General features: G+C 53.0%; 1 long non-coding RNA gene across 1 annotated transcript; it reads right to left on the minus strand.

Annotated features, from left to right (window-relative positions):
• Positions 1 to 800: 800 nt before the first annotated feature.
• Positions 801 to 16153, minus strand: LOC140403807 (uncharacterized). The gene is made up of 3 exons (XR_011938421.1): positions 16091 to 16153; positions 9552 to 9612; positions 801 to 952 (listed from the first exon to the last, which is right to left on the minus strand). It is a non-coding gene; the product is annotated as an uncharacterized lncRNA (long non-coding RNA).
• Between the last annotated feature and the right edge of the window lie 5260 nt (positions 16154 to 21413).

Below are 21413 nucleotides of genomic sequence, written 5' to 3' on the forward strand. Positions count from 1 at the left end.
CCTCCCCGTGTCTGCGTGGGTTTCCTCCGGGTGCTCCGGTTTCCTCCCACAGTCCAAAGATGTGCAGGTTAGGTGGATTGGCCATGATAAATTGCCCTTAATGTCCAAAATTGCCCTTAGTATTGGGTAGGGTTACTGGGTTATGGGGATCGGGTGGAGGTGTTGACCTTGGGTAGGGTGCTCTTTCCAAGAGCCGGTGCAGACTCGATGGGCCGAATGGCCTCCTTCTGCGCTGTAAATTCTATGAACTGCCCTTTTCAAGAGCATCGCGTAACAGAGGAATCATTTCACTTAATGTAGGCCAGAAAACCTTACGTCAAATTCTTATAACGTACATTGTAGCAAGACTGATGTTCATTAATATCGGTGCACAGCTCCGGGGTCCCAGGTTCGATTCCCGGCTTGGGTGACTGTCTGTTTGGAGTCTGCACGTTCTCCCCGTGTCTGCGTGGGTTTCCTCCGGGTGTTCCGGTTTCCTCCCACAGTCCAGGGGTGTGCAGGTTAGGTTACGGGGCTAGGGCGGGGTGGAAGGGGGAGCAGGCCTGGGGAGAGTGCTCGAGGGTCGGTGCAGACATAATGGGCCGAATGGCCTCCTTGCATGAAGACAAGTTTCTCAGAAGAGGGTTATTGTAATAATATTCCAACACATCAGAATGATTCAAATACATTCACCTGAGATATTAATGTTTATACATGTCTATTTCTGGCACCAATTAATAATTTAGTTATAAAACCAGGGCCCCTCTTGCTCAGTCCACTTCAGTGGCTGGCATACGAGCAGCGCATTTACCACACCAGCCACTGGGGGAGCTGCCGAGATTCCCTTGGCTCCTGGCAGCAGAGAGGGGAGTAGCGTTGGGGAAACACAGCCGTGTTTGCACTCACAGTCCCTCCTCTCTGATGATCTTTGCCAGGACGGCAGGTGTAGAGCTTGACTTTATCTTCTCGTCCACTGCAATGAGAGAGAGAGAGAAAGTGTGAGTATCAGATGCGGAGAACTGTCTATAAGAAATGACCATCGACATCAATCCTATCTGAAAGCACTGACCCTTGGTGTGGCGAGGGGATGGGCTGGGGGAGCTCGCCTCCACCCTCTGCTTCACTCAGCCACCCATCTTCATCCATTCCCTCCTCCCTCTGTTTATTGTAGGGAATGTTTACATATTGTATTTTCTGTTGCAGTAATGTTAGTAAAAGAACGTGGGTTAAGGCATGATTCTGAGTCTGCTAAAGCTGTGATTAAGGGGTTAACAGCCAGGCAGGCTGTGACGTCATTCATAGGCGGGGCTAAGGGCAGCACGGTGGTGCAGTGTTAGCACTGCTGCCTCACGGCGCCGAGGTCCCCTGGTTCGATCCCGGCTCTGGGTCACTGTCTGTGTGGAGTTTGCACATTCTCCCCGTGTCTGCGTGGGTCTCGCCCCCACAGCCCGAAGATGTGGGGGGAGCTGGATTGGCCACGCTAAATGGCCCTGAACTGGAATAAATGAATTGGGCACTAAATTTTTATTTTTAATTTTAAAAATTCATGGGCGGGGCTGGGTCAGTTTTCTAGTTTCATTTTCAGCCCTGCCCCAGGTCTGCTTTCTTTTAAGTTTAATTTTTAGATTTCTGCTCTGGGTTCCGAGGAAAGATGAGTTTCTCAGACTGACTTCTCCTTCTTTTCCAAGGACTTTGTGAATAACTCTGTCAGCCCCTCAGTCTTACTCGTATTAACAAGTGTGCGCGGATTTTGCTGTGAATTGAAATTCTAGTGGGTGGAAAGTAAACTCAAAGAACTTTATATTTTTTAAAGAACTGTCTAACTGTTGATTGAAAAGCTGTTTATTCCTCGGACGTCGATGGGGTTAATCCTGTGTCAATAATAAAGATTATTCGAATATAAACGATCTCCAGTTGTGAGTGGAATCTCTCCTTTTCATCACAGTTTACAAATTGAAAAATTGTTGTGAGTTTCGTCCGTTTTTCCAATATGAACTGGGGTCTAGTCTGGTCCCATAACGTTATCCAACTTCATCTAATGTTTATTCCTGTTATTTTACCTCAATTACTCGTGATGGTAATCGGCTTTCTCATCGATTCGTTGTCTTATAATTATGATCCCTAATGTTGTTCTGCCACCCAACAGGAAGCATCATTTCCATCACCCTGTCTAAACCCCTCAGAATTTTAAACATCTCTCTCAGTTCACCCTTCAGCCTTCTCCATTCGGGGGAAAGAGCCCCAGGTGGGTTCTTTTTAATTGTTACAGAATTTAAATTCAATTAATAAGATCCGGGATTGAAGCTGAAGGTGGCCATAAACCCATCTGGTTCACCAATGCCCATTCGCAAAGGAAATCTGTCGTCCTTCCCTGGTCTGGCCTACATGTGAATCCAGGCCCCACAGAAATGTGACCGACTCTTAACTGTCCCTCTGAAATGGCAATTAGAGATGGACAACAAATGCTGATCTTTTCCCACATCGCAGGAAAGACTAAAAAGAATAGTGTGCAGTGCTCCCAGTGTCCTCTAAGGTTCGATTCAAGCTATGTTACGATACCCTGGGTTAATTTCAGCAATTCCAGCCCCAGGAACTTGTGTCCCCCTCGTAACTGACCCTTCAACTGAGGGGAACAGCTGCTCCCTATCCACCCTGTCCATGCCCCTCATAATCTTGTTCACTCGATCAGGTCGTCCCTCAGTCCTCTCTGCTCCAGAGAAAACAACCCCAGCCTATCCAACCTCTCTTCATCCCCAAGATGTTTCATCCCAGCAACATCCTGGTGAAACTCCTCTGCTCCCCCTCCAGTAAATCACATCCTTCCTATAATGTGGCGACCAGAATTGCACACAGTACTCCAGCTGTGACCCCACCAAAGTTCTATACAACTCCAACATGACCTCCCTGCTTGTGTAATCTATGCCTTGATGGATAAAAGCGAGTGCCCATATGATTTTTTTCACCGCCCGATTAACCAGTCCTTCTGCCTTCAGAGATCTGGACAAACACACCAAGCTCCGTTTGTCCCTCGGAACTTCCCAATGTCAGGTCATTTATTGAATACTTCCTTATGTCATGTGAGCGCACCTAAGAAATGGGTGTTAAGAAATGTACCTTTAAGAAATGGATCAGTGATGTCAGAGAGTGGGTGGAGCTGGCCTGTCTGTCAGCTTTTTTACTTTTGTTTTAGGCGGTTTGCTGCAGGATGTGTTTTAGTTTCGTTTTCAGAGCTGGATAGCTGCAGTCACAGCCAGAAGGCGCATGAATCTCTCTCTGTAATCTAAAGACTGTAAATCGATCCTTTGGTGATTTAAAACTAATAATTGCTCCCAGTAGTGACGTTAACCTGATGTGCTTCTGTTAAAAGTTTTTTTTAAAGTCTTATTATTCTACCTGTTTGTGTGTGCTGCTTTTTGAAACAAAAAGTATATTTACTGTGGGCATTTCTGAAAGGATAGTGAAAAATTAAACCATCTTGAAGTTGATGGTTTATTTTTGTTTCTTGGGGGGAGGTGTCATGTGAGATGTGGGTGTTTATCAGTGATGTCAGAGTGTGGGTGGAGCTGTGCTGTCTGTCAGCTTTTTTACATTTGTTTTAGGCTGTTTGCTGCAGGGTGTGTTTTAGTTTTGTTTTCAGTGTTGGAGCTGAAGCCAGACAGAGCAGGTGTACTGTTGATCTCTCTGCCATCAAAAGACTATCTCTTGATCATTTGGTGAATTCAGAATGAAAAATGTTTTCAGTAGTGACTTTAACCTGATGTGCTTCTTGTAGCGCACAAAGACTCCGACGACCGGCACACAACCGCGAAATGGCCCTTTTTCCCGCAGCTCTTGCAGATTGCTGCGCGGGCCGGGCAGCGCTGCCGGGGGTGTTTCGCCTGGCCGCAGAAATAGCAGCGGGCGCCCCCGGTGCGACTTGGCGTTTGGACCGCGCAAGCCTGTGGGGGGTGTCCGGGGGGGGGGGGGGTGGGTTTGTCGCGACGGGTACGTACGGAGCCCAATGGGCTGCCGCGCGGTCGGGGCCGTAGGCGCGGGTATTCCGCGCGGCCACGTCTAGGGAGGCTGCTAGGGCCCGTGCCTCTGAGAGTCCTAGCGACTCTTTTTCTAGAAGTCTTTGGCGGATTTGGGAGGAATTCATACCTGCCACAAAAGCATCACGCATTAACATGTCCGTGTGTTCATTTGCGTTCACCGAAGGGCAGCTGCAGGCTCGTCCCAAAATCAGCAGCACGGCGTAGAATTCGTCAATCGATTCTCCGGGACTTTGCCGTCTCGTTGCTAGCTGGTAGCGAGCGTAGATTTGGTTAACTGGGCGGACATAGAGACTTTTCAGTGCTGCGAACGCCGTCTGGAAATCCTCCGCGTCTTCGATGAGGGAGAAAATCTCCGTGCTTAACCTCGAGTGCAGGACCTGTAGTTTTTGGGTCTTCTGTGACCCGGCCGGTGGCCGTTCTGAGGTAGGCCTCGAAACAAGTCTGCCAGTGCTTGAAGGCTGCTGCCGCGTTCACTGCGTGGGGGCTGATCCTCAGGCATTCCGGGATGATCCTGAGCTCCATAGTCCTTTTTAGGCACGCTTAATAAATTGTAGCGCACAAAGACTCCATGAGACGAATAGAGTGAAGTCGATGAGGCTTTATTAAGCGTGTCTGTTCCCCAGCAGCCCGATAGTAAACTGGCCTGCGGGGGAGGACTCCGGCTTCTTATACTCCGCCTTCAGGGCGGAGCTAGAGGTCAACGGCCAACCAGGACCGGGATCTGTCAGCCAATGACATTAGGGCTTCCAGTCCCACATAACCCCTAATACATACTACCACACTTCTGTTAAAGGTTTTGTTTTTAAGTTGTGGAAATGGAAAAGTATTTTTTAAAGAAAAACAATGTTTATTCTATGAACTCAAGTTAACCTTTTTAAAACATACAGTGAACATCTTAGCAACCATCAATTCAAATACAACCCCCCAAAGAATACAACACTAAGTAATCCTTAAGCTGTCCTTTTAACATCCATGCAACTTAAAAACAAAACCTTTAACAGAAGCACATCAGGTTAAAGTCGCTACTGAATTCACCAAATGATCAAGAGATATTGATGGCAGAGAGAACAGCAGTATACCTGCTTGGTCAGCCCAGCTCCACCCACTCTCTGACATCACTGATCCCTTTCTTAAGCACCCATTTCTTTAAGGTACTCTAACATGACACTATTCCTGATCAAACCTTGCCTCTCCAAGTGGAGATAGATTCTCTCCTTCAGAATTTTCTCCATTAGTTTCCCTACCACTGACGTGAGACTCTCTGGCCTGTAGTTCCCTGGCTCATCCCTACAGCCTTTCTTAAATAGTGGGTCCACATTCATGTTTCCCCAGTCCTCTGGCTTCTCTCCATGGCCAGAGAAGAATTACAAATTTGCATCAATGCCTCTGCAATCTCCTCCCTCGCATCCCACAGCATCCTGGGACACAATTCATCCGGACCTGGAGATTTCTCCACTTTTAAGCCTTCCAACACCTCCAATAACTTGTCCCTCCCTATGACAACTTTCGCAATAACCTCACAGTATCGCCTCGAGTTCTGTATCTGCCTCCTCATTCTCATTCAACACCCTGTCATTTGGCTCCAACCACAGATCCCTCCTTGGTCCCTAATGGACCCTACTTTTTCCCTAGTCATCCTCTTCCCATTGATATACTTGTAGAATATCTTGGGATTTTCCCTGCTTCTACCAGCGAGAGATTTCTTTGCTCTCCTAATTGCTTTCTGAAGCTCGGTCCAGCACTTTCTTTACTCCACCAATACCTCCGTTGATTTGCTCGCCTTGTACTTGCTAAAAGCCTCTCTTTTCCTTCTCATCATATCCTGAATATCTCTGGTCATCCAGATATGACAAAGAGTCATCGGACTCGAAACGTTGGCTCCTTTCTCTCCCTACCAATGCTGCCAGACCTGCTGAGATTTTCCAGCATTTTCTCTTTCGTATTCAGATGGTGGTTCTTTCGCACACATTCTCCACAGCACACTTTCTGATTAAAGTCTCTGGTTTAGAACAGAGAACATACAGTGCAGAAGGAGGCCATTCAGCCCATCGAGTCTGCACTTAAGCCCTCACTTCCACCCCATCCCCGTAACCCAATAACCCCTCCGAATCTTTTTGGTCACTAAGGGCAATTTATCATGGCCAATCCACCTAACGTCTTTGGACTGTGGGAGGAAACCGGAGCACCCGGAGGAAACCCATGCAGACATGAGGAGAACGTGCAGACTCCACACAGGCAGTGACCCAGTGGGGAATTGAATCTGGGACCTGGCGCTGTGAAGCCACAGTGCTAACCACTTGTGTAAAGCTGATAATGGTCTTCTCAGTAGAGTCATTCATTCAGGGTTAGAAAACACAGCATTCACAGGCAACAGGCTTTCTGGGGACACTTTAGTTCTGATCAAACTGGGCCTTCAGCTCAAGGTTCACTTTCAAGCCTATATCTTTCTGAGAGATGCTGTATTTTGCATCAAACCCCATGCTTTCAGCTGGTGGCTTGAATTCAGGCTCTGCAGTGTCAAGAGAACGGCAGCCAGACTTGCGGGAGAGAGCGTCAGCCCTCACTGTGGTTCCCTGGAGAGAATTAGCTGGATCGTTTTGGAGTGTTTTGGACGAGGCAGTTTCAGAACCCCAAAATGTATCATGGAGTTCAACCAACCTCCCCTTTAATGCTATTTGTTGCTTTTCCGAGCACACGGCTTGTTCCCTGGGAGTGGGATTACAATTATGGACACGTGGGTTTTTAAACACAAAACAATGTTTATTCCATGAACTCAACTTCACCTCTTCAATAAACATTGGATCTCTCAACACCCCTTACTTCAAAGATAACCCAAAAATATTACAACACTAAATAATCCTTCAGTTATTCCTTTCAATATCCATGAGACTTAACACCTTGAAACAGAAACACATCAGGTTAAAGGCTTCACTATTATGAGTTTAAATCACCCAAATGATCCAGAGATAGTCTTTCATGGCAGAGATCACAGCAAATCCAGCTCACTGCAAACACAGACACACACACCCAAGCTCTCATCAAAACCGAAACTTCAAAAACGGCTGAACTGAGCTCAGCTCCACCCACTCTCTGACATCACTGTTTTCTTAAAGGTCCATTGCTTAAACATCCATTTCTTAAAGCTACTCTCATATGACAGGAGAGAGTAAGTTACATCTCTTCACCGGGCTGCCACAATCAAAACTGAAACAAAACTGGAAACTGGGGGCTCTGGAGAGCGTTCCAGTGGAATAATATCCAATCACCGCCTGTTTACTGAGGCACAGCACAGCCCTCTCCAATCACCGACTGTTACTGAGCACAGCACAGCCCTCTCCAATCACCGCCTGTTACTGAGCACAGCACAGCCCTCTCCAATCACCGACTGTTACTGAGCACAGCACAGCCCTCTCCAATCACCGACTGTTACTGAGCACAGCACAGCCCCTCTCCAATCACCGACTGTTACTGAGCAAAGCACAGCCCTCTCCAATCACCGACTGTTACTGAGCACAGCCCTCACCAATCACCGCCTGTTACTGAGCACAGCACAGCCCTCTCCAATCACCGCCAGTTACTGAGCACAGCCCTCTCCAATCACCGCCTGTTACTGAGCACAGCACAGCCCTCTCCAATCACCGACTGTTACTGAGCACAGCACAGCCCTCTCCAATCACCGACTGTTACTGAGCACAGCACAGCCCTCTCCAATCACCGACTGTTACTGAGCACAGCACAGCCCTCTCCAATCACCGACTGTTACTGAGCACAGCACAGCCCTCTCCAATCACCGCCTGTTACTGAGCACAGCTCAGCCCTCTCTAATCACCGCCTGTTACTGAGCACAGCACAGCCCTCACCAATCACCGCCTGTTACTGAGCACAGCCCTCTCCAATCACCGCCTGTTACTGAGCACAGCCATCTCCAATCACCGCCTGTTACTGAGCACAGCACAGCCCTCACCAATCACCGCCTGTTACTGAGCACAGCCCTCTCCAATCACCGCCTGTTACTGAGCACAGCCCTCTCCAATCACCGCCTGGTACTGAGCACAGCACAGCCCTCACCAATCACCGCCTGTTACTGAGCACAGCCCTCTCCAATCACCGCCTTTTACTGAGCACAGCACAGCCCTCTCCAATCACCGCCTGTTACTGAGCACAGCACAGCCCTCTCCAATCACCGCCTGTTACTGAGCACAGCACAGCCCTCTCCAATCACCGCCTGTTACGGAGCACAGCACAGCCCTCTCCAATCACCGCCTGTTACTGAGCACAGCCCTCTCCAATCACCGCCTGTTACTGAGCACAGCACAGCCCTCTCCAATCACCGCCTGTTACTGAGCACAGCACAGCCCTCTCCAATCACCGCCTGTTACTGAGCACAGCACAGCCCTCCACCAATCACCGCCTGTTACTGAGCAGAGCACAGCCCTCACCAATCACCGCCTGTTACTGAGCACAGCACAGCCCTCACCAATCACCGCCTGTTACTGAGCAGAGCACAGCCCTCTCCAATCACCGCCTGTTACTGAGCACAGCACAGCCCACTCCAATCACCGCCTGTTACTGAGCAGAGCACAGCCCTCTCCAATCACCGCCTGTTACTGAGCACAGCCCTCTCCAATCACCGCCTGTTACTGAGCAGAGCACAGCCCTCTGGACCCATTCACTGGCCACCAGCTAATTCAATCCTTCCGAGTCCTCAGGGACACTGGCCAATCTGCAATCACCAGTTTAAACCAGCACAGCCTTCCGGATTGTTCTGTTTGAATTGAAGGGACAGGTTGCTTTCCTTAAAGCGATATGTCCATCAATTATTCACAGAATAGGAGAATAAGAGGAAGGAGAATAAGGGAAACAATCCTATTCTTTCCATTTCTATCCATCATCCTGGATGCCCCCTGGGTGCCATCCAACGTGACCAGGTAGAGCAGCGCAGTCCATTCTGATGTCCTCATCCAAGCTGGATGTTCCACGAGTGTCTGACAGATAGAAATCAGGACTCCCAGCTGCTCCCCGCTCTGCCTATCCCTGGGAAATGGGGATCAGCTGTGGCCTTAACTGAGGATCCTGTCTGAAAGATTGGGAAAGGCTGGTGGTCAAAGCTGAGACCCGTTACCACTCAGCGAATCTCATCTTGCTACCTTTTTAAAATTACTTTTTGATGGGGAGTTGCTGTGCTGGGCCAGCATTTGTTGCCCATCCTATTTACCCCTGAACTGAGGGGCTTCCTCGGCCATTTCACAGGGTCAGTTAAGAGTCAACCAGATTGCTGTGGGGCTGGAGTCACGTGTAGGCCAGACCGGGTAAGGACGGCAGATTTCCTTCCTGAAGTGACCCAGATGGGTTTTTACAACAATCGATGATGATTTCCTGGTCACCTTTACTGAGACCAGCTTCACATTCCAGATTTATGACCTGAATTCCAGGCCCTCGGGATTACTCGCTCAGTGTCATTAATACCTGACCACCGTCTACCCTGGAGGGGAGGAGTTCCAGGGGGATTTGCAGCTCCAGTCCCCAGCAGAATCTTACCTTGAAGTCTGAGGCGGGCCGTGTCCAACGGGTAGAACACAGTCATCGATGTCACACCTCCCTGGAGAAAGAAGAGAAGGTGGGAGTGAAGGAGCAGTGTGTGAACACCGGGATTCTGTCGCAGTGAGGGTGAGAGCTTCATACAGGCTGAATTCAAGACGGAAAATTATCAGCAACTCGAAGGTTCAGCAGTCTGCTCCACCCTTTCTACCCAAACAACAGTGCCACAGATCCTTGTCCTCTGGCGATCACTCTCGCGAGTTTGATTCTCTACCTAAGAATCCCTGTGCACTGGTCCCGGGTTCTGTGGGTCAGTGCGCGAGAGAGGGCACCTCTGACCGCACACCTGGCAGGTGTTTCCAGGAGGTGGGATCGATCCTTGCACTCTAGATCGCTGGTATTCCGAGCTCTGGCTCCATTCCCGGACCTCCTCTTGCTGTCATTGGGCGGGGATTAAATCTGTCCGCTCACCTTCGGCTTTGTGATGCGACAGGTCAGGGGTTTGCACTCCCAGAGCGGAGCTGAGGGGATGCCGCACTGTCAGAGATTCCAGGCTCGACACGATGTCTTCCACCTCAGGGTGGGTGGAAAAGATCCCCATGGCCGGGGACTTCGGAGCACCGAGTCTCCTGGCCAATCACTCGCTTCTGGAGGCTCGTATAGAGCACCCCACCCAGGCCCAAACCACCCCCCCCATTCCCGTAATCCCATGTAACCTGCACATCCCTGGACACTAAGGGACAATTTTTCACGGCCAATTCACCGACTGTGGGAGGAAACCGGAGCACCCGGAGGAAACCCACGCAGGACACGGGGAGAACGTGCAGACTCCGCACAGACACCCCAGGCGAGAGTCGAATTCCGGTCTGTGGCGTTGTGAGGCAGAAGTGCTAACCACTGTGCCGCTGTGATACCCGGAATCCTCTCTTCAGCGATCAGCTTAACCGCCTTTGCGACTTTCTCACAGTCAGAACTCCCCCACTTGCAGGAGTTCAGGGTGTTATCTAGGCGGACATACCTGTGGAGTACCGAGGGAGGGCTCTCTTGGAGGAGGGGTTAAACAGAGTCTCAACCTTCTGAGGAGGTGATAGACACCGAGGCTCTCTCATTCCCAACTGCATAAAAGCATCACCCAGTGCTAATTGTGGGCATTACTGGGCAAAATCTAAATGCCCTCGTTACCCTGGCAATGGTAACATTCCATTGTCATAAAGTAAGGAAGCAGAGATTGAGAGAGCCTCCTGGAGTATTGTGGCCAGTGTTGGTCTCCTGACCTGACGAGGGATTTTCTAACTGTGGAGGGAGAGCAGCGAAGGTTTACCCGGAGGATTCCTGTCATGTGATGAGAGACTAAGTCGGTTAGGATTATATTCATCGGACTTTGGAGAGTGAGAAGGAATCTCAGAGAAACGTACAAAATTCGAACAGGATTAGACAGGGTAGATTCAGAAAGGATGTTCCCGATGGTGGGGGCAGAAGCAGGAGACATGCTTCGAGGCAAATGGGTAAATCTTTTAGCACTGAGCTGAGAAGAGGCTTAATTGAAAATAATATTCTGGGTTTGCCTCTTCCATAACAATAGCTGGTGCTATGTGATGGTAACTCGGGTAACACAGTGACACACCTCTGGGTGAAACCACAGGTATTGTCACGGTTTCTACATTCTGCAGGCCTCGGACACTGACAATTAACCCCTCGCTGTCCCTGCTGTTCTGCATCCAGTGGTTCAATGTCAAATTTGTTTAGTGGCAACTCTGGTGACGTCTGTCCTCCGGAAATGTGTCGGTGTGTGCTCCCTCAGCACTGACCCTCTGACAGTGCGGCGCTCCCTCAGTACTGACCCTCTGACAGTGCGGCGCTCCCTCAGTACTGACCCTCTGACAGTGCGGCACTCCCTCAGTACTGACCCTCTGACAGTGCAGCCCTCCCTCAGCACTGACCCTCTGACAGTGCAGCACTCCCTCCAGTACTGACCCTCTGACAGTGCAGCAATCCCTCAGTACTGACCCTCTGACAGTGCAGCACTCCCTCAGTACTGACCCTCTGACAGTGCAGCACTCCCTCAGTACTGACCCTCTGACAGTGCAGCCCTCCCTCAGCACTGACCCTCTGACAGTGCAGCACTCCCTCAGTACTGACCCTCTGACAGTGCGGCGCTCGCTCAGTACTGACCCTCTGACAGTGCAGCACTCCCTCAGTACTGACCCTCTGACAGTGCAGCCCTCCCTCAGCACTGACCCTCTGACAGTGCAGCACTCCCTCAGAACTGACCCGCTGACAGTGCGGCACTCCCTCAGCACTGACCCTCTGACAGTGCAGCACTCCCTCAGTACTGACCCTCTGACAGTGCAGCACTCCCTCAGTACTGACCCTCTGACAGTGCAGCACTCCCTCAGTACTGACCCTCTGACAGTGCAGCACTCCCTCAGAACTGACCCTCTGACAGTGCAGCACTCCCTCAGTACTGACCCTCTGACAGGACAGCACACCCTCAATACTGACCCTCTGACAGTGCAGCATTCCTCAGTACTGACCCTCTGACACTTCCTCAGTACTGACCCTCTGATGGTGCAGCACTCCCTCAGTACTGACCCTCTGACAGTGCAGCACTCCCTCAGTACTGACCCTCTGACAGTGCAGCACTCCCTCAGTACTGACCCTCTGACAGTGCGGCACTCCCTTAGTACTGACCCTCTGACAGTGCAGCACTCCCTCAGTACTGACCCTCTGACAGTGCAGCACTCCCTCAGTACTGACCCTCTGACATTGCAGCACTCCCTCAGTCCTGACCCACTGACAGTGCGGCACTCCCTCAGTACTGACCCTCGGACAGTGCAGCACTCCCTCAGTACTGACCCTCTGACAGTGCAGCACTCCCTCAGTACTGACCCTCTGACAGTGCAGCACTCCCTCAGTACTGACCCTCTGACAGTGCGGCGCTCCCTCAGTACTGACCCTCTGACATTGCAGCACTCCCTCAGTACTGACCCTCTGACAGTGCGGCACTCCCTCAGTACTGACCCTGTGACAGTGCAGCACTCCCTCAGTACTGACCCTCTGACAGTGCGGCACTCCCTCAGTACTGACCCTCTGACAGTGCAGCACTCCCTCAGTACTGACCCTCTGACAGTGCAGCACTCCCTCAGTACTGACCCTCTGACAGTGCGGCACTCCCTCAGTACTGACCCTCTGACAGTGCAGCACTCCCTCAGTACTGACCCCGTGACAGTGCAGCACTCCCTCAGTCCTGACCCACTGACAGTGCGGCACTCCCTCAGTACTGACCCTCGGACAGTGCAGCACTCCCTCAGTACTGACACTCTGACAGTGCAGCACTCCCTCAGTACTGACCCTCTGACAGTGCAGCACTCCCTCAGTACTGACCCTCTGACAGTGCGGCGCTCCCTCAGTACTGACCCTCTGACATTGCAGCACTCCCTCAGTACTGACCCTCTGACAGTGCGGCACTCCCTCAGTACTGACCGTGACAGTGCAGCACTCCCTCAGTACTGACCCTCTGACAGTGCGGCACTCCCTCAGTACTGACCCTCTGACAGTGCAGCACTCCCTCAGTACTGACCCTCTGACAGTGCAGCACTCCCTCAGTACTGACCCTCTGACAGTGCAGCACTCCCTCAGTACTGACCCTCTGACAGTGCAGCACTCCCTCAGTACTGACCCTCTGACATTGCAGCACTCCCTCAGTACTGACCCTCTGACAGTGCGGCACTCCCTCAGTACTGACCGTGACAGTGCAGCACTCCCTCAGTACTGACCCTCTGACAGTGCGGCACTCCCTCAGTACTGACCCTCTGACAGTGCAGCACTCCCTCAGTACTGACCCTCTGACAGTGCAGCACTCCCTCAGTACTGACCCTCTGACAGTGCGGCACTCCCTCAGTACTGACCGTCTGACAGTGCAGCACTCCCTCAGTACTGACCCCGTGACAGTGCAGCACTCCCTCAGCACTGACCCTCTGACAGTGCGGCACTCCCTCAGTACTGACCCTCTGACAGTGCGGCACTCCCTCAGTACTGACCCTCTGACAGTGCGGCACTCCCTCAGTACTGACCCTCTGACCAACGTCGTCCTGGAACCAAGGGTAGATGGGAGTTAAAATTCAGATCAGTCAAAGAACAAAGAAATGTACAGCACAGGAACAGGCCCTTCGGCCCTCCAAGCCTGTGCCGACCATGCTGCCCGACTAAACTACAATCTTCTACACTTCCTGGGTCCCTCTATTCCCATCCCATTCATGTATTTGTCAAGATGCCCCTTAAATGTCCCTATCGTCCAGAGGGGGGGTGGAAGCAGGGACGATAGGGACATTTAAGGGGCATCTTGACAAATATATGAATAGGATGGGAATAGAAGGATACGGACCCAGGAAGTGTAGAAGATTGTAGTTTAGTCGGGCAGTATGGTCGGCGCGGGCTTGGAGGGCCGAAGGGCCTGTTCCTGTGCTGTACATTTCTTTGTTCTTTGTTCTTTGTTTGTCCCTGCTTCCACTACCTCCTCCGGCAGCGAGTTCCAGGCACCCACTACCCTCTGCGTAAAAAACTTGCCTCGTACATCTACTCTAAACCTTGCCCCTCTCACCTTAAACCTATGCCCCCTAGTAATTGACCCCTCTACCCTGGGGAAAAGCCTCTGACTATCCACTCTGTCTATGCCCCTCATAATTTTGTAGACCTCTATCAGGTCGCCCCTCAACCTCCGTCGTTCCAGTGAGAACAAACTGAGTTTATTCAACCTCTCCTCACAGCTAATGCCCTCCATACCAGGCAACATTCTGGTAAATCTCTTCTGCACCCTCTCTAAAGCCTCCACATCCTTCTGGTAGTGTTGTCGTGATGTGATTGGATGTTGGAACAGGTTGGAGGGCCTGCAGGTCGTCCCTCCCATTTCCAAGCGGCGCGGTTTATTGGTGGATCCGAGTATAATAACTGTCAAACCTGACGATGATACTGATTTTCACACAGACACACCGACCCTGCTGGGCCCGGGGCAGGAACTGGGTTCTGGCTGGAGGTGGGTGAGCCAGCGAGGGAGAAGGGGCTGTTGTTGATCTGTCAGGTTTTGCTGTACGTCCCAGTCAGGATCTCAAGTGGGACGGCAGCACGGTGGCTCAGTGGGTTAGCACTGCTGCCTCGCGGCGTCGAGGTCCCGAGTTCAATCCTGGCTCTGGGTCACTGTCCGTGTGGAGTTTGCACATTCTCCCCGCGTGTGCGTGGGTTTCGCCCCCACAACCCAAAGATGTGCAGGGAGGTGGATTGGCCCTTAATAGAATTTTTTTTCAAAAAAGTGAACAGGGCGTCTGTCTCGGAATGACTGAAAATGATGGGGGCGGTGAGGGGGAGTTTTGGGGGGGGAGTTTTGGGGGGGTGGGTGAGGGGGGGGGTTGGGGGGGTCTCGCTGGGCCGGGGAGGGGGGGGGGTCTCTCTGGGCCGGGGGGGGGGGAGGGGGGATTGGGGGGGGGGTCTCTCTGGGCCGGGGGGGGGTGGGGTCTCTCTGGGCCGGTGGGGGGGGTCTCTCTGGGCCGGGGGGGGGGGTCTCTCTGGGCCGGGGGGGGTCTCTCTGGGCCGGGGGGGGGAGGTCTCTCTGGGCCGGGGGGGGGGTCTCTGGGCCGGGGGGGGGGGTGTCTCTCTGGGCCGGGGGGGGGGTCTCTCTGGGCCGGGGGGGGGTCTCTCTGGGCCGGGGGGGGGTGTCTCTCTGGGCCGGGGGGGGGGGTCTCTCTGGGCCGGGGGGGGGGGTCTCTCTGGGCCGGGGGGGGGGTCTCTCTGGGCCGGGGGGGGGGGGTCTCTCTGGGCCGGGGGGGGGGGTCTCTCTGGGCCGGGGGGGGGGGTCTCTGGGCCGGGGGGGGGGGGTCTCTCTGGGCCGGGGGGGGGGGTGTCTCTCTGGGCCGGGGGGGGGTCTCTCTGGGCCGGGGGGGGGTCTCTCTGGGTCGGGGGGGGGGGTGTCTCTCTGGGCCGGGGGGGGGGGTCTCTCTGGGCCGGGGGGGGGGGGTCTCTGGGCCGGGGGGGGGGGGTCTCTCTGGGCCGGGGGGGGGGGGGTCTCTCTGGGCCGGGGGGGGGGGTCTCTCTGGGCCGGGGGGGGGGGTCTCTCTGGGCCGGGGGGGGGGGGTCTCTCTGGGCCGGGGGGGGGGGGTCTCTCTGGGCCGGGGGGGGGGGTCTCTCTGGGCCGGGGGGGGGGGGTCTCTGGGCCGGGGGGGGGGGGTCTCTCTGGGCCGGGGGGGGGGGGGGGGGGTCTCTGGGCCGGGGGGGGGGGGGTCTCTCTGGGCCGGGGGGGGGGGGGGTCTCTGGGCCGGGGGGGGGGGGGGTCTCTCTGGGCCGGGGGGGGGGGTCTCTCTGGGCCGGGGGGGGGGTCTCTGGGCCGGGGGGGGGGGGGGTCTCTGGGCCGGGGGGGGGGGGTCTCTGGGCCGGGGGGGGGGGGGTCTCTGGGCCGGGGGGGGGGGGTCTCTGGGCCGGGGGGGGGGGGGGGGTCTCTCTGGGCCGGGGGGGGGGGGGGGGGGGGGGAGGTCTCTCTGGGCCGCACTTACCGCAGCTCCGGCCAGAGCGTGAACCAGACTCGGGTAAGACATCCTGTCCACTGCCCCGCCCCCTCCGGCCCCGCCCCGCCCCGCCCCGCCCCCCTCCTCCTCCGGCCCCGCCCCCTCCTCCTCCGGCCCCGCCCCCTCCTCCTCCGGCCCCGCCCCCTCCTCCGGCCCCAGCCCGGCCCCGCCCCCAGCCCGGCCCCGCCCCGCCCTCCGGCCCCTCCTCCGGCCCCGCCCTCTCCGGCCCCAGCCCCGCCCCCTCCTCCGGCCCCGCCCCCAGCCCGCCCCCGCCCCCTCCGGCCCCGCCCCGCCCCCAGCCCGGCCCCGCCCCCTCCTCCGGCCCCAGCCCGGCCCCCTCCTGCCCCGCCTCCTCCGGCCCCGCCCCGCCCCCTCCTCCGGCCCCGCCCCCTCCTCCTGCCCGGCCTCATCCCGGCCCCGCCCCCTCCTCCTGCCCCGCCCCCTCCGGCCCCAGCCCCGCCCCGCCCCCGGATCTCGCTCCCTGATCCGGGTCAGCTGGAGCTGCGGATTGTATCGACTCGGTCCGGCTCCTCTCTCTGATTGGACACTCAGTCCGGCTCCTCTCTCTGATTGGACACTCAGTCCGGCTCCTCTCTCTGATTGGACACTCAGTCCGGCTCCTCTCTCTGATTGGAATAACTCAATTCCAACGTCGCCTGATTGGCCGCCGCCTCGGATTGCAACATTCCCCCGCGTTCCTGATTGGAGGACAACTCGTCATGGCTCCGGCAGCACCTGATTGGTCAGACTCTGCTTCCTGTCGCCTCCGATTGGCCGGTTTGCGGTCAATTCCTCTGCAGGTGAGAGGAAACTGAAATTGGCTTCACAGGGTCCTGAGGCCAACTCACCAGGGTCCTGAGGCCAACTCACCAGGGTCCTGAGGCCAACTCACCAGGGTCCTGAGGCCAACTCACCAGGGTCCTGAGGCCAACTCACCAGGGTCCTGCGCACCATCGGGTGGGGGGTTCGGAGGTGTACAGTCCTCGGTAGAAGGTCTCGGACGCTCGGTCGACCTCTTTTGGCTCAGTTACCAGTCTGCCTCTGCTGTTCTCTGGGCTGAGCTGTCTGGTGGCTGCCAGTCGGTGGCCAGCCTTTTCCCTGTGTTCACAAAAGGTTCGCCATGTCTGGCGGAGTTGGTGCACTGCTTTCCTGGTGGATAGCTGAGTAAAGTCTATCTGGAGCTTGTTCCTCTCCACCAGAAGAGGAAAAGAGGTCACGGCCTCGGAGAACTTTCTGTCGACCATCAGAATGGAGTCGATCGGTTGTTGCTTGGCCACGCTCTCTTTCCTGTCTCTCGTGCCTTGTAGGCTATCATCTCCCCTAACCACCGCCTTCAGTGTCTCCCAGAGCGTGGAAGGTGAGACCTTCTAGCTCTGGTTATTTGCGATGTACTCGCCTATGGCTTGTGATATTTTCTGGCAGTATAACCTCCACGTGGGGCGTTGGGCATTGCCCGTCTCCAACCTCGCATCCATGTAGTATGGAGCGTGTTCTGAGATTACTGTGGCGGAATTTTCCGCTCTTACTATTCCTGGAAGCACCACTTTCCCCACTCCAAAGAAGTCTATTCTCGAGTATGTTTTGTGGTCTGGTGAAAAGAACGAGAATTCCTTCTCACCAGAGAACAGAAACCGCCAAGAGTCCACCGCCCCCATCTACTCCATGATTGATCCCAGCTCCCCGATCTGGGGCTCGATCGGTCCGTCAGTGAGTCCTGTACATGGTTAAAGTCGCCTCCATGATCAGTTGGTGCATATCAGCGTCGGGGAGTTCCGCCTTGGTCTTCTTTATAAATTCTGTGTCGTCTCTGGTGCATACACATTTGCCAGGACTGCCGGTGCCCATCCAGGACACTGCTGACCATGACGTATCACCCCCCTGGGTCCTTAATTGTCCTCACCGTGAATCTCATCCTCTAAACCTCCTCCCATAGCACTTTCTTACCCACAATCAGTCCTTCTCCCTCAGCTGCGTCTCCTGCAGGAAGATTATGTCGGCTTTCAAACTTCTTCCCATTCTGGGGAAGGTGGGACCTGTACAAACCTGAACCAGAGGGGCACCAATATCCTGGGAGGGAATTTTGCTCCAGCTCTTCAATAGACATAGAACATATAGAACATAGAAAATACAGCACAGAACAGGCCCTTCGGCCCACGATGTTGTGCCGAACCTTTGTCCTAGATTAATCATAGATTATCATTGAATTTACAGTGCAGAAGGAGGCCATTCGGCCCTTTGAGTCTGCACCGGCTCTTGGAAAGAGCACCCTACCCAAACTCAACACCTCCACCCAACACCAAGGGCAATTTAGACATTAAGGGCAATTTATCATTGGCCAATTCACCTAACCAGCACATCTTTGGACTGTGGGAGGAAACCGGAGCACCCGGAGGAAACCCACGCAGACACGGGGAGGACGTGCAGACTCCGCACAGACAATGACCCAATCCGGAATCGAACCTGGGACCATGGAGCTGTGAAGCAATTGTGCTATGCACAATGCTACCGTGCTGCCCTTAAGAACAAATAAATCTACACTATATCATTTTCCCGTAATCCATGTACCTATCCAATAGCTGCTTGAAGGTCCCTAATGTTTCCGACTCAACTACTTCCACAGGCAGTGCATTCCATGCCCCCACTACTCTCTGGGTAGACAATAGAACATTACAGCGCAGTACAGGCCCTTCGGCCCTCGATGTTGCGTCGACCTGTGAAACCACTCTAAAGCCCATCTACACTATTCCCTTATCATCCATATGTCTATCCAATGACCATTTAAATGCCCCTAATGTTGGCGAGTCCACTACTGTTGCAGGCAGGGAATTCCACGCCCTTACTACTCTCTGAGTAAAGGACCTACCTCTGACACCTGTCCTATATCTATCTCCCCTCAATTTAAAGCTTTGTCCCCTCGTGCTAGACATCACCATCCAAGGAAAAAGGCTCTCACTGTCCACCCTATCCAATCCTCTGATCATCTTGTATGCCTCAATTAAGTCACCTCTTAACCTTCTCTCTAACGAAAACAGCCTCAGGTCCCTCAGCCTTTCCTCATAAGAACTTCCCTCCATACCAGGCAACATCCTGGTAAATCTCCTCTGCACCCTTTCCAATGCTTCCACATCCTTCCTGTAATGGGGCGACCAGAATTGCACGCAATACTCCAAATGCGGCCACACCAGAGTTTTGTACAGCTGCAACATGACCTCATGGCTCCGAAACTCAATTAAAGCTAACACACCGTACACCTTCTTAACAACCCTATCAACCTGGGTGGCAACTTTCAGGGATCTATGTACATGGACACCGAGATCTCTCTGCTCATCCACACTACCAAGAATCTTACCATTAACCGAGAACTCTATATTCTTGTTACTCCTTCCAAAATGAATCACCTCACACTTTTCTGCATTAAACTCCATTTGCCACTTCTCAGCCCAGCGCTGCAGCTTATCTGTGTCCCTCTGTAACCTGCAACATCCTTCTGCACTGTCCACAACTCCACCAACATTAATGTCATCACAAATTTACTCACCTATCCTTCTACGCCCTCCTCCAGATCATTTATAAAAATAACAAACAGCAGTGGCCCCAAAACAGATTCTTGTGGTACACCACTAGTAACTGAACTCCAGGCTGAACATTTCCCATTAACCACCACCATCTGTCTTCTTACAACTAGCCAATTTCTGATCCAAACGCTAAATCACCCTCAATCCCATGCCTCCGTATTTTCTGCAATAGCCTACCGTGGGGAATCTTATCAAACACTTTACTGAAATCCATATACACCACATCAACTGCTTTACCTTCGTCCACCTGTTTGATTACCTTCTCAAAGAAATCACTAAGGTTTGTGAGGCACGACCTACCCTTCACAAAACCGTGTTGACTATCTGTGATCAAATTATTCCTTTCTAGATGATTATAAATCCTATCTCTTATAATCCTTTCCAAGACTTTGCCCACAACAGATGTAAGGCTCACTGGTCTATAGTTACCGGGGTTGTCTCTACTCCCCTTCTTGCACAAGGGGACAACATTTACTATCCTCCTGTCTCCTGGCACTATTCTTGTAGACAATGACGACAAAAAGCCAAAGGCTCAGCAATCTCCTCCCTAGCTTCCCAGAGAATCCTAGGATAAATCCCATCCGGCCCAGGGTACTTATCTATTTTCACACTTTCCAGAATTGCTAACACCTCCTCCTTATGACTCTCAATCCCATCTAGTCTAGTAGCCTGTATCTCAGTATTCTCCTCGACAAAATTGTCTTTTTCCTGTGTGAATACTGACAAAAAATATTCATTTAGCACCTCTCCTATCTCCTCGGACTCCACGCACAACTTCCCACTACTGTCCTTGTCTGGCCGTACTCTTACCCGAGTCATAAGAACATAAGAACTAGGAGCAGGAGTAGGCCATCTGGCCCCTCGAGCCTGCTCCACCATTCAATGAGATCATGGCTGATCTTTTGTGGACTCAGCTCCACTTTCCGGCCCAAACACCATAACCCTTAATCCCTTTATTCTTCAAAAAACTATCTATCTTTATCTTAAACACATTTAATGAAGGAGCCTCTACTGCTTCACTGGGCAAGGAATTCCATAGATTCACAACCCTTTGGGTGAAGAAGTTCCTCCTAAACTCAGTCCTAAATCTACTTCCCCTTATTTTGAGGCTATGCCCCCTAGTTCTGCTTTCACCCGCCAGTGGAAACAACCTGCCCGCATCTATCCTATCTATTCCCTTCATAATCTTATATGTTTCTATAAGATCCCCCCTCATCCTTCTAAATTCCAACGAGTACAGTCCCAGTCTACTCAACCTCTCCTCGTAATCCAACCCATTCAGCTCTGGGATTAACCGAGTGAATCTCCTCTGCACACCCTCCAGTGCCAGTACGTCCTTTCTCAAGTAAGGAGACCAAAACTGAACACAATACTCCAGGTGTGGCCTCACTAACACCTTATACAATTGCAGCAGAACCTCCCTAGTCTTAAACTCCATCCCTCTAGCAATGAAGGACAAAATTCCATTTGCCTTCTTAATCACCTGTTGCACCTGAAAACCAACTTTCTGCGACTCATGCACTAGCACACCCAGGTCTCTCTGCACAGCAGCATGTTTTAATATTTTATCATTTAAATAATAATCCCTTTTGCTGTTATTCCTACCAAAATGGATAACCTCACATTTGTCAACATTGTATTCCATCTGCCAGACCCTAGCCCGTTCACTTAGCCTATCCAAATCCCTCTGCAGACTTCCAGTATCCTCTGCACTTTTTGCTTTACCACTTATCTTA

The sequence above is a fragment of the Scyliorhinus torazame genome, chromosome 29, assembly GCF_047496885.1.
Source record: "Scyliorhinus torazame isolate Kashiwa2021f chromosome 29, sScyTor2.1, whole genome shotgun sequence".
NCBI lineage: Eukaryota > Metazoa > Chordata > Chondrichthyes > Carcharhiniformes > Scyliorhinidae > Scyliorhinus > Scyliorhinus torazame.